The following is a 14,864-nucleotide window of genomic DNA, read 5'->3' as shown; positions in this document are numbered from 1 at the left end:
AAAAAAGATTGAAGAGTTAGATGTATCATTGGCACTTGATCACAATGCAGACCTAGCAAACACAAATAAACTCTATTTGTTATTAATTAAATTTAGTCCGTTTTATTATGTTAATTTCCCCACAAAACGGAGAGAAAACTTTAGTTGTTTGACGTCAATAGTTTCATTTTGATTAGAGATGCTCCCTGCAGCCCCTGAGATATACTGTATGCATGGAATGGGGTGGATGAGTGATTAGATGTCCTCTTCCTCTGATCGTTTGTGCCAACGTGCAAATAAATAACCTGCGAACGCAAATAAACAGAGGCATCCATCATGAGAGCGTCCCAAAGACAGTGACTGATTTCTGTAAGAGGCTCCTGAGGGAACAGGATACGTGACACTGGCACTTTTATTGTGAGAAATGGCAGCTGCCAGTGCACCAGTATTCACGTGGTGAGATGTTGGAGACGACTGCACTGGATGGGTGAGCAGGCAAGCGTGTGATTTCTGCTGGTATTTTTATCATTTCACGTAATGTGACTCTATGTTGATGAACAACATGATTAGATGTTTCTTTTTTTTATTGTGTCCTTGGGAATTGATATGAGCTTAAAAATTGAGATTGTTGCAAAGAGACTACATGTTTTCCTAGTGTGTGTGTGTGTGTGTGTGTGTGCTAAAGTCACAATTGCTAAGGTGTTTTGAGTGTTCTTTAGCACATAGGCTATTATGCATTTGGAAGAGTGTTCTGGGACGTTGCTAGGGTGTTCTGGGTGTTGGTATAGAGTGCAATAGTCGGATCCAGAAGTAAAAATTCCATTCATTTTGACAGGGAATTTGATTTTTAATGATAACTTGTTAACTGTTCAACAGCAGAATTCCAGGTGAAAACTACATTACACATGATTTGCAAAAATAATAATAATTTTATATATATATATATGTATATATATATATCAGCATCTTTAAATCAGTAGTTTTATGTTTATCCATTGTTTTTCCTTTATATCATTCACAGTTCTTTATGGGATTGTAGTTCTTTCCTTCTTTAACTGTTAAAGGGATAGTTTTCCCAAATATGACAACTCTGTCATCATTTATTTTCCCCAAGTTGTTTCAAAATGTATGAACTTTGTTTTTTTTTTTACACAAAAGAAGATATTTTGAAGAATGTTGGTCATCAAACAGTTGCCGGTATAGCCATTAACTTCCATAGTATTTTTTTCCATGCTGTAGATGTCAGTGGGGAGCAGCCAGCAACTTGAAGGCAGTTTTATGTATATCTTTGTCTTTTATCCAATTTTCAAATACTTATTTGCTACATACCAAAGTTTGTAATGTGATTCATCTCGTAGCTGGTTTGTTCATGTCTTATAACTCTAAAAGACCCTTTTTAAAAAAAAAAAAATCCCTATGGGACAAGTCAATTAAAAAAAAAATGCTGAACCAAGGTCACTGAAAAGTGGACAGACACTGTTGCACACTACTGCTAAGTTTTTGCTTACCGGTCCAAGTCGAAAGAGCCCACACTAAGTCTCACACATAGTTTAATTATCCAAAATGTGAAAAGTGTAAGATTAGAACAGCACATATCGTCACAGAAAGCCACATAATAGAACGTACTATTAAAGATATATAATATAATGATAACAAAAGGTTTGCAATATCATTTAATTCATACTTACTTGATGAAGCCAGACCCCTTTCACTGAAGCCACACCTCTTTTGTGAGCACTTAACTAAACCATAACCCAAAACACTTTCTATAAATGTAGCGTCTAGTCTATTTTATTTTATTTTAACTCCCCATTACTGTAAATTGTTGATTCCTGTATGAAAAAAGGTCACTTTGGTTGAAAGATTTAATTGAATTTTAATCTAAATATTTATCAATTTAAATACATTTAAATATTTGTATTCATTTTTTAAACATTTAAATAATTCTATTTACTTATTTATTTACTCTTCTAAGTTCATCTGTATGCATCTAATTGTGTCCCACATTTTTTTTCACAGTTGTTTCTTTGAGCACTCAACTTTGCAGTTTGTTCGTGCCCCTGTTAACAGCCCTCTGCTCTCCAGTGCTTCTGATAGTTGCCAGCCCAATAAATACTGTCTCTGTACCCGGCGATCCAGTCCCCTGCCCTCCTGCTCTAAGATTGATCCCTTATCCCCACCCCTTCTTTTCTCTCGTCGCTGCCAGACCCGCAGCTTTAGAACCCATGTGAATAGGTGAAACTCTGAGGCTCCAACAGATGGCCAGAGCTGCCCTGATTCAGTCACACTGCTGCCGGATGAATACCAGCTCAGAGAGCCCAGAAAGAGTGGAAAAAACGGAGTTCGAGGAGAGCAAAAGAGAGATGGAGAGAGTGATAGAGTTTCCCCCATGTGTGTGGGAGAATAAGGGGAAACGGGGACGTGTTAATATGCATGAGGGGAAGAGTAACTGTGTGAGAGAGGGAAAGAGAGACAACAAGAGAGGGGAGTGGACGATATTGAATTGTAGATTGAGGGACTTCTTTCCCTCCCGCCCTCTTTTATTTATCTGCTATGGAACCACGCCTCCTTCCTTTCACCTCTCCGTGTGTCTATATCAGTGGACCGGCTATGAGAGAGCCCACTTGTACGGCTGGCAGAGGGGGAGTCGAGTCAGCGGGGGTCTGGCGAAGACCGAACAGGTGACGGATCATCATATCCCTGACTTTAACGCTTCCTGTAGTTGCTCTGTTCTTCAGGAAGGATTCAGAAGTGGGCATTAGTGAGGTACGTGCCTTTGTCCCTAATTATTGCTTTGTAGCACTACCTCTGTCAGACTGACACCAGTAATGGATACACAGGTATATTCTTCCATTGTTAAAGCAAATTATAATTTTCCACGCTCTCCAGATTGTAATATGCAAAAAATCTGCAATTCTGAAATTACTGATATTTTGTATACATTTGTCTTGAATGCTTATAAAATCCCTAAATTGATGTCTTTTAAAGCCCAAATCATTGGCATTGGGAGATTCAGATAGTTGTCTGTTGTGATTCTTGGATTTCTTTCCATTTATTAAACCTTTTTTAGGTTTGTTTCTTCTAGTCTTCTCAGACTCTTCGTGTTGGTGGCTTATAGTTCTTGTTTTTTTATATCTCAGATTTTTGTCCCTCATACTCGCAGTCACTTACAGTACAATGCTTTAGTTGGGTTTGTGCATGATTTTGGCCCTTTTAAGGACTTTAACAAGAGTCTGTCGTCACCCTTTTAAAATGCTACATGACTCACGTTGCATTTTTGATGGTGAAGAACTGCTCTCTGGGTCAAGTAGGTCTCTGTGCATGATTTTGGCCCTTTTAAGGACTTTAACAAGAGTCTGTCATCACCCTTTTAAAATGCTACATGACTCACGTTGCATTTTTGATGGTGAAGAACTGCTCTCTGGGTCAAGTAGGTCTATGGAAGCAAGTGATGTTTGGAGGGATTCGTTGGCTAAAATATGCATCAGTGAGTTTGTGCTTGTGTTTGCTGTGTGAGGCTATGAAGGTAATGACAAAGGTGATGGGGGCTGAGAGATCTGTGCCTTAGTCATTCATTATTTAATGTTCACTCTGTCTCCGCTCAGCCTCATAACAACTGGCCTCCTTTTCCTCTTCTGCTGTCTGAACCAGAACTGTAGACCAGGTCCTATGACATTTAGTGCATCAGACCTGTACAAATGAATTCACATGGACAATGTCACATATTTGCTTCTTTGATTAGTAACCTAGAGATAGTGCTGAATTTGAAATATTTCTTATTCAGTTTACATCTTGAATCTCAGATTTAGTGGTCTCGGGTTTTTGGACCCTCTACACAATGCATCTTCTTTCTTTTTTCAAAGATTTCTTAAAAGTAGATCAGCAGTAACTTTAGAGCTGAGTGAAACTGCTCATTTGGGACCTCTGTCTGACAGCACAAAAAAAAATTTGATCTCAATTTTCTAATTCCTGAGTGGGAGCTATTTAGGGTTCATTTGCATATGTCCGTATAGCCCTCAATAGGGTTCTTGTATGTTGTGATGATTTAATTTAATTTACAAGTTAGAAACCACCTATTTTTGCATTCCTTTGTCTACATGTGACAATATATGTTTCCATATAGTTGGTTTTAAAATGAAAGACCACATAATGGACTCATACAGTAGCTTCACTGATTTTATGCAAGGTACAACCCAGTGTCATGAGAAGTCACAATAATAACCAAAATGGTAAATGGATATACATTTCAAACTTAAACCTAACCATGAAACCCCACTCCTTACTGAACCTTATATCTAACCATTATTGTAAAATCACTCTGATTATTTTTTTCTTGATTGTTCATAATTTTTTGTGCCCAACGCATTGCTGTTGTGATAGTCAGTAGGTTATTTGTTGTGATTCTCGGATTTCTTTCCATTTATTAAACCTTTTTAGGTTTATTTCTCCTAATCTTCTCAAACACTCATGTTGGTCTCGGATTAAGTCATCATAATTGTACATCCCAACTTACAGTACAATATTTCACCATTTTTGTCCATTTCAAACTTAAACCTAACCATAATTTCTCACTCCTAACCAAATCTGTAATTTAACCATGATTGTAATTGGAAAACCCTATTAAAGTTATGTTTTCGTATGATCCAGGTCACACAATATCATATGATTTCGTCATCAGTTGTAATGAGTGTGTTAGCAGCGTAATTGACAGACTAGAAAAGAACAGATTTGACACAAAGTAAGGAATCATTGACCTTTCTCAAGGTTAAACCATCAAATCGCTGAGAAGTTGAGTTGTGTTGGCACTTTTTAATCTCTAGAGTAAGTACAGGTTTGATATTTAAGTTAACCATAAATATTTTTTGATATTTTGAGAACTGAGTCGGATGTGGTCAAATGAGGTCTGTAAATCATTAAGTGCAAGGCTTAAAGGGTTAGTTCACCCAAAAATGAAAATTCTGTCATTAATTACTCACCCTCGTGTTGTTCCAAACCCGTAAGACCTTCGTTCATCTTCGGAACACAATTTAAGATATTTTTGCTCGCATCATGGTACTGTCGTGAACGCACGTCCAAAGTGACGCAGTAGAGACGAAAATGTGGAATAAAGTCGTTATTTTTGTTTTAGACAGAATTTTACAGATTTTTATTTTTGGGTGAACTGACCCTTTAAATAAAATTATGATAAGCAGTGAATGAGGTTGTGCACATATTATTTATCTACTTGTATATATTATCGCAAAAATGAGCAAGATTAGATGGGATGTGTAAAAGGTTTTCTTTTTGTCTTTCTCATTTCTCTCAACATCTCTTACGAAAACCATCCACCGAAACCCCAGAAAATCCATGGGATTTTTTTTTTTATCAAAGAGTCTGGACACTAGACAAATCCGAACCCGCCTAGAGCATGTCTATGTGAGACACAAGGTCTCATTTTCATGAGCTGCTGAGAGCAAAACAAGGCCTGATATGAATCTAAAGTATAACTTGAGCCTGGTGCCCACCGTCTCACATGTTAATGCTGACTGGAAGTCTTTGATGAGTGATTTGGAGTACAGCACCTCTGGCGGTGTCCTCTGAGGCAGTGAATGCATTACAGAGCTGTGCCAAGATATGGCAGGTGTCCAGCCGAGATCTGTAATTACATTCAGCCAAGGATATGGAGAACATCAATCTTAGATCAGAATCAGAATTTGTAATCAAGTGTTTTTTTTTCAGTCAAGATCAAATGTGTATTTACTTCACTAATCAGATAACTGGTGAATGTTTTCAATTGCTTTTTGAATGCTAATATGCCATTGCTATAATATTACCTGTTTACTCATTACTCGTCACTCGGACTCCTCCCACTGTAGACCACACCTCTCTCCCAGAAGCAATGAACATTCAGGTCTAGAATCCATCTCTCGTCTCATGTAACATAAACATCTGTCACAACAGCAGTAAGTGGCTCATTGGTGCTTAGATGAAATGAGTATGTTGGATATGGATGTGGGAGTTTAGGTTTTAGGCGCCCTTGTAGATTTACATTGAAAGAGAGAGTTTAACCTCAAAATGAGAAGTTGCTCCAAACCTGTATGACTTTCTTTATTTTGCAGATAACAAAAGATGTTGTGAAGAATGTTCCAGTTGTTTTTGTCCATGCAATGGAAGCCATTAAGCTTCAAAACATCATTGGACCCCAATGTCTTTCATTTTAACTTACAAACAAACTATCCTTTTAAACGGATAGTTCACCCAAATGACATCAGTGGTTCAACCTTAATTTTATAAAGCTACGAGAATACTTTTTGTGCACAAAGAAAACAAAAACAACGACTTAATTCAACGATTTCTTCTCTTCCGTGTCAGTCTCCGCTGTGCGTTCACGAGAGTACCACAAACGAACGTCAAGTAACACATTGAATTAAACATGAAATTTTGAAGTAAAAAGATTGAAATAGTATTTTGTGAAACCAATAACCTTTTTTTTTTACAACTTCATTTAAAAAAATCACTTTTTATAGTGAATACTAATAAAGATACAAGACAGCCTAGTTTTTTTTTTACGAGGATGTAGGAACGTGCTTGGCCATTGACTATCTTTAGGTGTTTTGAACTTGATTTTAGCAGGAATAGGGAAGCAGTGTAGGGAAAAAGCAGCAATGTGATGTGAAAGTACTTGGGAAAGTTTAATAGAGGTGCTGCAGCATTCAGGATGAGCTGCAGAGGTTTGATTACGTACCCTGGGAGACAATTGTGACAGTCATTGGGACTAATGGTGAACTGCACACCAAAGGAAATTACAGTGACCTTAAAGTGATCAGAAGCACTTATGGGCAAACAGAGAGTCTGTATATGAGAATATATAGAGTTTTCCGAGTGATGTTATCGGTATTTATTGAGTGCAGTTTTTAAAACATTGTTCATATATTCGACATATAAAGATGTGTCTTTTTGCTCGTTTTAAAATAGCATTTCTTTTCCTCATTCTTGCCGTTCTCCTCAATCACGTACCCTGAGGGTTCTCCCTACTGAGTTCCAAAGGGTCTCACTCAGACTTCAGCTCACATCTACCCATTACTCTCTCTGGCCTTCTCTCGCACACCGTATCTATCTCTCACTCCCTCAGGAGCTCAGCAGGCTTTGTGGCTGCTTATTAACTTTTATGGAATTATAGATTTCTGAAATTGGATTTTCCCAACTCACTAAAGAAAGCAAGTTTTTCTGGCCTGAAACTTAACTTGAATGTGGACAATTAGTTTAGATCATGGCAGGTTTATCTGTCTCTTTCCAGTAGTTTTTTCCCCTTCTCTAGTAGAATCAAATCACAATAGCCTGTGGTAGATGAAAGTTTAGATGAGCACTTTGTCTTTATTTGTGAATGGGTGTAACGATTCAGTCCACTGAAGGCGAGCGTAGTGAAGAACCCAAGTGCAGTTTATTTACAGTGATCCAAACATCGAAACATAATCCAAACAGACGAAGACTAGAAACAATAATCCGTGACCAGACTTGACATGAACAGACTAGACTCACCGACAGCGGGTTACAACTTCAATACACGACGAAAGACAATGGCAACATGAGGGCTACTTATAGCAGACAAGAGGGTCACATGACAAGAACAAACCTATAGGAAACAAGACACATGACTAGGACAACCAATCAGAACATGACACAATGAACAAGAGAACCAATGGCATGAATACATGAGGGCAAGGGAAGCATGACACTAACAGGGTGAAACAATTACAAAATAAAAGACATGAAAACATGAACATGAACCAAAACCCAAACACCACATTACAATGGTGATAAAACTCAGTGTTTGTTGTTCACAAGACAAAAATGTACATGGACTGAGGGGCATTTTACATTAAACAGTTATCGTGCACTGAAAAAAAATATTGTGAATTTATTGTATATTTCTGGATAATACTTGCTTTACTTTCACAGTTATCTTACAATATTTTAATAACAATACAAACATGTGTTACAATTAAAATAAATAATAAATTAATTAAATCAAATTAAATTAAAGAATTGAATTTAACTGTGACTTCATTCTGAATAGGTCCAGGAAATTATTGTACTAAAATCTAAATTAATCTTTATACCACCCCCAGTAATGTTTATGAATGATTATATTATTTATGTTCTATAACATATAACAATGCTGATGTAGACTGCAAATTATAATCAGACATCAGAGTCAATAATTACTGTTAAATCTATTAAGAACCTGTCAAATGGTCAGTGTGGTGATTAGAAAGATACATAGCTGTATAGAAACCCAAAAAAATCAGGGGGGCACTGCACTAACTCAAGGGAGCTTCTTCGTGGGCACACATCAAGATTTTAATTGGGTAAATGAAAGGCTTCTGGAGTAGACAGAGAGAGATCTGGACCAGACGGAATCAAGCAAACGTGGCCTGAGGGCCAGTCTGCACCAGAACTGATTTGAAACCACTGATAAAGCTCCCATTGCATAGGCTACATATTTTTCATAAATTAGAACTAATGATGAGTTGGTGTTGTGCACATTTCTGACATTAATACTTTAAACTTTTTATTGGCCTTTTCCCAAGTTTTTATATCTGATACTGATATTTTACTGCTAAGCAAATATGCACAATATTTTTAAGGAATGGGTTATCTTAAAGTGTTATTATATTTAAATATTTAGATAATTTAAAACAAACAGTCTAAATTATTATAGTTCTTTTATTGATTTTATTGTTATTAAATATTTCTATTCAGCTGTTGGAGGAATGGATTTATCATGATGTCATCATAGCAGATGTGTGAAGGTGGAGTGATGACTGCGAGTGTCAGCTGTTACGTGTGAATCATGGTAACTAGCATCTGTGAAAAGACAGAGATTCATATCTTAGGGAAGCATTTATTTGAAATGAGCCATATTGGATTACTTGGATAACACTTGATATGGGTGTTTTTTTTTTTATCAAACTAATAGTCTGTCCCAGACACAGATGTTAAAACACTCAAGTTTATCAAAGTTCAACCGTCAGCCCAATGGTTCCAGAACATAAATTTGATACAAGGCCCAAGGTAAATGGTTTGTGTTGTTATTTGCATTGCGTTGAGTTATTAATCTAACTACTTTAGAAATATTAGCAGAAAATATTCTAGTTTAGCTCAGCAAATAGTGTCCTATATGTGTTTGTGTGAGAAAGTGCTTAATATTTAGATGTACATCCTGCTGTATGCTTGTCTCCTTAGTGTTACTTTCACTATAATTGGTTGTGGGACTGGGACTGGATTGTTGCCTAGTTTCTGCACAGCCCCAGAACAGAAATAGAACTGGGCCTATTAGTTTTTATCTTGCTATGTATCCTGCAGTGAGTCAAACAAACAGCCCATTACACAGTTAGCTGTGCAGTGAGTAATGATGCACAGCCCTCATAAGAACCCACATTCAGGAGCATCTCTGCCCGTCATGCAATTTTGAGTCCTCATTTATATTAAATAGCTGCCAGAGTCACTAATAGCCACCTAGACAGTGGGAGACAGAGAAGATCAGTAGCAGGATCCTGTGATCTCATGTCTTCACGAGTGTATGAAGTAATGCAGTTTTCATGAGCTTTCATGAGAGACCTGGCCTCTGGACATAATCAAGACCAAACCAAAGACTAATGCGTTTTCTGTTCTGTACATAATTACATCCGTGTCTGGGGTGTTGATCTTGACGTGGAGCATTGACAAATCACACCCTAGAGGTTTAGCGCAATGTTAATGAATTGTAAGAATCGACGTAGCTGTCCATCAGGAGATTTGTATTTGAGGCTTAGGTTATTTTGTGTACTAAAAGGGCTTTTGCTTAGTGTGATATTACAGGAAGCAGATATATATTCAGTTATTCTGTTTGAGGCATGATCATGTGCATACTTCACCTCTCGTCCCCTTTCAGGCTCTTTTTTGAATTTGCCTTCAGAGCAGCAAGATAAAACAGCCTCTGCCACCTGGAAGAAAGTGAAAAACTCTTCAAAGACATAGTGGAAATGTTGAAATATATATTTGTATGTTTTTTTTAGATGTCCAACAAGCTTTTGAAGTTTCTTATTCTTGCACATTATTGCATAAAATCCTTTGGTCTTCCTAAGTCTCTCCCCGTAAAACCTTTCTGTTTACATAATGGGCACAAGTAGTGGCTGACTAAAAGTTTTAAAGGGGATTTCTTTTGGTTCATGGTAGTGTATTTATTCTTAATGGAGTCCATTAAAAATCTGTAAAAATGACACTAATGTATAATATTGTGTGATATTATAATGCATACAAAATAATTGTATGCAAATTATAAATAAAAATTATAACAATGTAAACCTGAAAAGCGATGAGCTTGCATCTCATTGCATTTTTTTTCCCTATTGGAATCAGCATAAAAAAAATCTATAAGTTAAAAAAAAGGTTGAGGTCGGTAAGATTTGTAATGTTTTTGAAAGAAATCCTTTATGTTCACCAAGGCTGCATTTATTTGGGCAAAAATAGAGTAAAAACAGTAATATTGTTAAATATTGTAAAATTATTTTCCATTTTAATATATTTTAAAACTTAACATATTTTAAAAAATGTTTAGCAGCCATAACTCCATTCATCAGTGTCAAATTATCCTTCAGAATTCATTCTGATATGCTGATTTAAGAAAAAATCTTATGCTTTCATAATGTTAAAAACAGTTGTGCTGCTTATTATTTTCGTGGAAACCTTTTTTCAGGATTCTTTGATTAATAGGAAGTTCAAAAGAACAGCATTTATTTGAATTATATAAATCTTTTCTTTTGTAACCTTGTAAATGTCTTTACTGTCACTTTTATCAATTTAATGCATCCTTGTTGAATAAAAGTATTAATTTCTTCAAAAATCTTACTGAACCCAAACTTCTGAATGGTAGTGTACATATTAAAAACCCTGATCTACGCACACCAGGGAGATCCCCCTGCAATCTAATTAGGAGTCAGATATTAAAACAGTGAGCTGTGTGCTGGGTAATTGATTCTTTCCACTCGGTGCACACGAAACAAGCAGACAGCAGGAGATACCCAGCTTTGTCAACACTGGGCGATGTGCCTGCTTTTTAAAAAAGGCGCCCCAATGAAGCTACGTAGATTGTGCCAACAGACATCCTGCACACAAAGGTACGCCACATGCATCCCAGTGTGTATGGGGATGAATGAATAACCTCCTGTTTGTATGAGTGGGTTAGCCTGGCAGGTCAGTGGGAAATCATACACGCTTTTTCTTCCCGCACTTTTTGGCTGTCATCAGAGGAATAGTCTAACTGTCTCTCTCTCTCCTCCGGCAAAAACGCTCAAACCCTGATAATTACCCTCTTCCTTTGAGAGTTATCAAAATGGACAACTCTCCCGCTGCTTTGCTAATTACTTTAATAGGTTTAGATAGAGATTAGCAACGGACTAGAAGCGTAGGGGATGTTTGATAGTAAGTGAATAATTCCTCTTAACTTTCTTTGATTTTAAAATTCAATCTTGTTTATTATATTTATTCTATCTTAATCCTGCTGTATTTATGGCATCATCCATGTTGGGAATGGGACCACAGAACATCAGTTCATGAGCATTCAGGGTCATTAACTGACCCCTATTGCTGTCCACTGACCCTAATGTCGAAGCCATGACTACGTGTCTGTAGAGTCATTCACTATCACAATTTACGGTCTGTTTTATAGAGGTTGGGTCAGATTCAGTCTCTCATCAAGTACCTTTAGCTTTGTGTAGCCCTTTCCGCCCTGAAGCATATTCCACCCGAACCTCTCAATTAGTAGTGGTGACCACCTGCGCTGGTCTATTTGTGAATGTAACGACCATTGTGATCAGCAGGGAAGTAAATGGAGGGGAAAAGCAGTGAAAATTGTGGGAATGGTAATAGTCTTTTTTATGGATTACAGATTACGATCATCAAAGGGGCAGCTGAGAGGGTCCAGTCTCGCCACAGGGTAAAAGACGCATACACTGGGCCCAATGACAGCGTCATTAACGAAATGGGCTTTAGTGACGCCACATTAGTGACCAGTTATCAAATGGAGGGGAAAAGTGGCTATTGTAACCAGATACCACCATGTAATGATTAGGTACTGTATTAGCTAAATGTATATACAGTATGTGGGAACTGTGTAATACTATCTTGGGAAACTGCATATTTTCCCAACCTGGTTCCATTTTTATTCATTGGCAGATGTTTTTTTTTATCTAAAGCAATTTACATTGCATTTAAATGGATAGTTCACCCAAAAATGAAAAATCTTTCATTAGTTACTCGTTCAACCCCCTGAGACCTTTGTTACTCTTGGGAACACAAATTAAGATATTTTTGATGAAATCCGAGAGCTCTCTGGCCCTGCATAGACAGCAATGAAACTGACATGTTCAAGGCTCAAAAAGGTAGTAAGGACATTGTTAAAATAGTCCACGTGACATCAGTGGTTCAACATAATTTTATGAAGCTATGAGAATACTTTTTGTGTGCAAAGAAAACAAAAATAATGACTTCATTCAACAATTTATTTTTTTCCATGTCAGCATTCGACGCGCATTCAAGAGAGTACCACGACACATGCGTGTGGTGCTGCTTAAATGAAGTCATTATTTTTGTTTTCTTTGTGCACAAAAAGTATTCTCGTAGCTTCAGAAAATTAAGGTTGAACCACTGATGTCACATGGACTATTTTAACAATGTCCTTACTACCTTTTTGTGTCAGTTGCGTTGCTGTCTATGTAGGGTAATAAAACTCTCAGATTTCATCAAAAATATCTTAATTTGTGTTCTGAAGATGAAAAAAGGTCTTACGGGTTTGGAACGACATGAGGGTGAGTAATTAATGACAGGAATTTCATATTTGGGTGAACTATCCCTTTAAGGTATACATTTTATCCCTTCAGTGAAAATGGCCATTGAACTTGATGTTGCTAATGCCATGCTCTGTTGATCTATTGTTTGAGCAACTACTACGTTTGGAATACTGTTTATTAAGTTTTGGCCTGCATGTCTTGTCATTGATTCTTGTGAATTAGCATTAGAGGGGGTTTTAGGATCAAAAGCTTGGTAACATCAAGAAGATAATTTAAACAGCTGTGACAGCAGGTGACCTGAGACTTAACTGTACCTTGACATTCTTTTACCTGTATATTGTTGTTAATTCCCATCTCTGATGTGTGGCTTACCAGTGAGATCTGTTGGAATTACTGGAATTAAAGGAGCCGCTGGCCTTTATTCTTTAGTCAAAGTGACATTTATTTATTTATTTATTGTTTGTTTGTTTTGTGGTGATTCTGAGGGGAAATCTGTTGATTTAAATATGGTCAAATGTGTTAAATCAATCTGAATAGTCTTATTGGTAGCTGAAATCATTACAAATTAACCACATTTTTTTAAGAAACCTACACAAAGCAGGAAGGGCATTTATAGAATTCTATTATTGACAGGAGGGTTTGATTCTGAGTAAATCTATGGGTGCCAGTCGTTGGTGATATGATTAAAGATATTCAAAACACAATGTGACGGAAATGAGATAATGATTTTCACCAGCTGTTTTATCAATTTGGCACTTGGGTCTGACAGTGGGTAATTTATTTCTGTTATGGTTATGTGAGTGTGAGAAACTGCTTTCGATATGGACTACACATTATTAGGTCCAAATTCAGCAGGACAGGAACGAATGATAATGATAAGAACTGTCCAGGAATGCATCTTTAGTAATTTCTTAATCAGAGGCTGCAATGGCATATTAAATAAACTATTTCCAATATGAAAATAGAGAAATGCTGAAAAAAGAAAGAGAGATGTATAATGCTTTAGCTGTGAGAGTCACTGATATGGGAAGCATGCCATGGAGACATCGGTTGTGCCCAAAACAGAGCATACAATGTGGGCCTTTGTTATCACACCATCTGAATTTTTAGAATTTCAGACACAGTGCAAGTAAAATGAGATTTTTTAAAGAAGTCAGTTAGTTATAGATTGTTCAAATTCATTCCACTTTGTGTATCTTTTATGCAGGTTCACTTCTTAGCATTGTTTTGATGTGGTGTTCTTTTACTTATTGGGAAAATTATCTTATTAATGACCTACAGTACTTGAAAATTTCAAGGTCCATATTTCATAACTGTTTCATATTTAATTTGCTGTTTCTTTTCAGACAATCAAAGCAGTTTATGTCTGAATAGCTGAGATTTCTTATGAAGACTCAGGTCAGTGTGCTGGGCATCGGACCTTGTCTAATTCCTCTTTTTAAGTTCCCATCCATCCCTGCTGTTCTTAAAGCCCTTGTGTGTTTTTGGCAATGAGGCCTGTAACATGTATTGATTTTGGAGGGGCTACCACTAAGCCTGCTAATCTAAACACAAAGAGAAGGACGGGAGAAAGAGGAGAGGATTAGGATGAAGAAAGTCAGAAAAAGGAAAATACCAACCAGTCGCACATCCCCAGGGACAATCTCAAATGAAGATTAGAAAATCCCAACAGTGGCCACACTGACAGTGGGAAGCCCTTTCGAATTACTGCTAATGTTCATGTGCAGGAATCCACAGGGGTTAGAGACGTTGGATGTGATAATTACACTTTCTGCTGTGAAAAAAAGTGCTCCTTTGTAGGTGGAAGATAGGGTTAGTGAATAGTGGCAATTGGGGTTATTATGGTTTTGAAAATAGACCTATTTTTTGTTTTTTGTTTTATTTCATTATTTATTTTGATTTACAATTCCAATTTAATTTTAGTTAATTTTAATTCTAAAAAAATCAATTTTTTTAGTTTTTCTTTTAAAAAGTAGATTGTATTTTATTTGCATAGTTTAATTTCTTTATATTACATTGTGGTGAAAAGTGAATCTTTCATGCAACCGGTTTGTTCAAAATGCTGATTCATACAGG

At 36.7% G+C, this 14,864-nt stretch overlaps 1 protein-coding gene across 1 annotated transcript in view; it reads left to right on the top strand.

Annotated features, from left to right (window-relative positions):
* The first annotated feature begins 375 nt into the window (after positions 1-375).
* The window catches only part of LOC107655065 (extracellular sulfatase Sulf-2-like), a 34,890-nt gene continuing 20,401 nt past the window's right edge, over positions 376-14,864 (top strand). Inside the window, exons 1-2 of the mRNA XM_016442463.1 lie at positions 376-466; positions 1,999-2,745. The gene's annotated coding sequence lies outside the window, so the exon portion shown is untranslated. The remainder of the gene's footprint in view (positions 467-1,998; positions 2,746-14,864) is intronic.

This window comes from Sinocyclocheilus anshuiensis, unplaced genomic scaffold, assembly GCF_001515605.1.
Source record: "Sinocyclocheilus anshuiensis isolate Anshui unplaced genomic scaffold, SAMN03320099.WGS_v1.1 scaffold1072, whole genome shotgun sequence".
NCBI lineage: Eukaryota > Metazoa > Chordata > Actinopteri > Cypriniformes > Cyprinidae > Sinocyclocheilus > Sinocyclocheilus anshuiensis.
The sequence above is the reverse complement of the archived record's forward strand: the minus strand, read 5'-3'. Positions and strand labels throughout refer to the sequence as shown.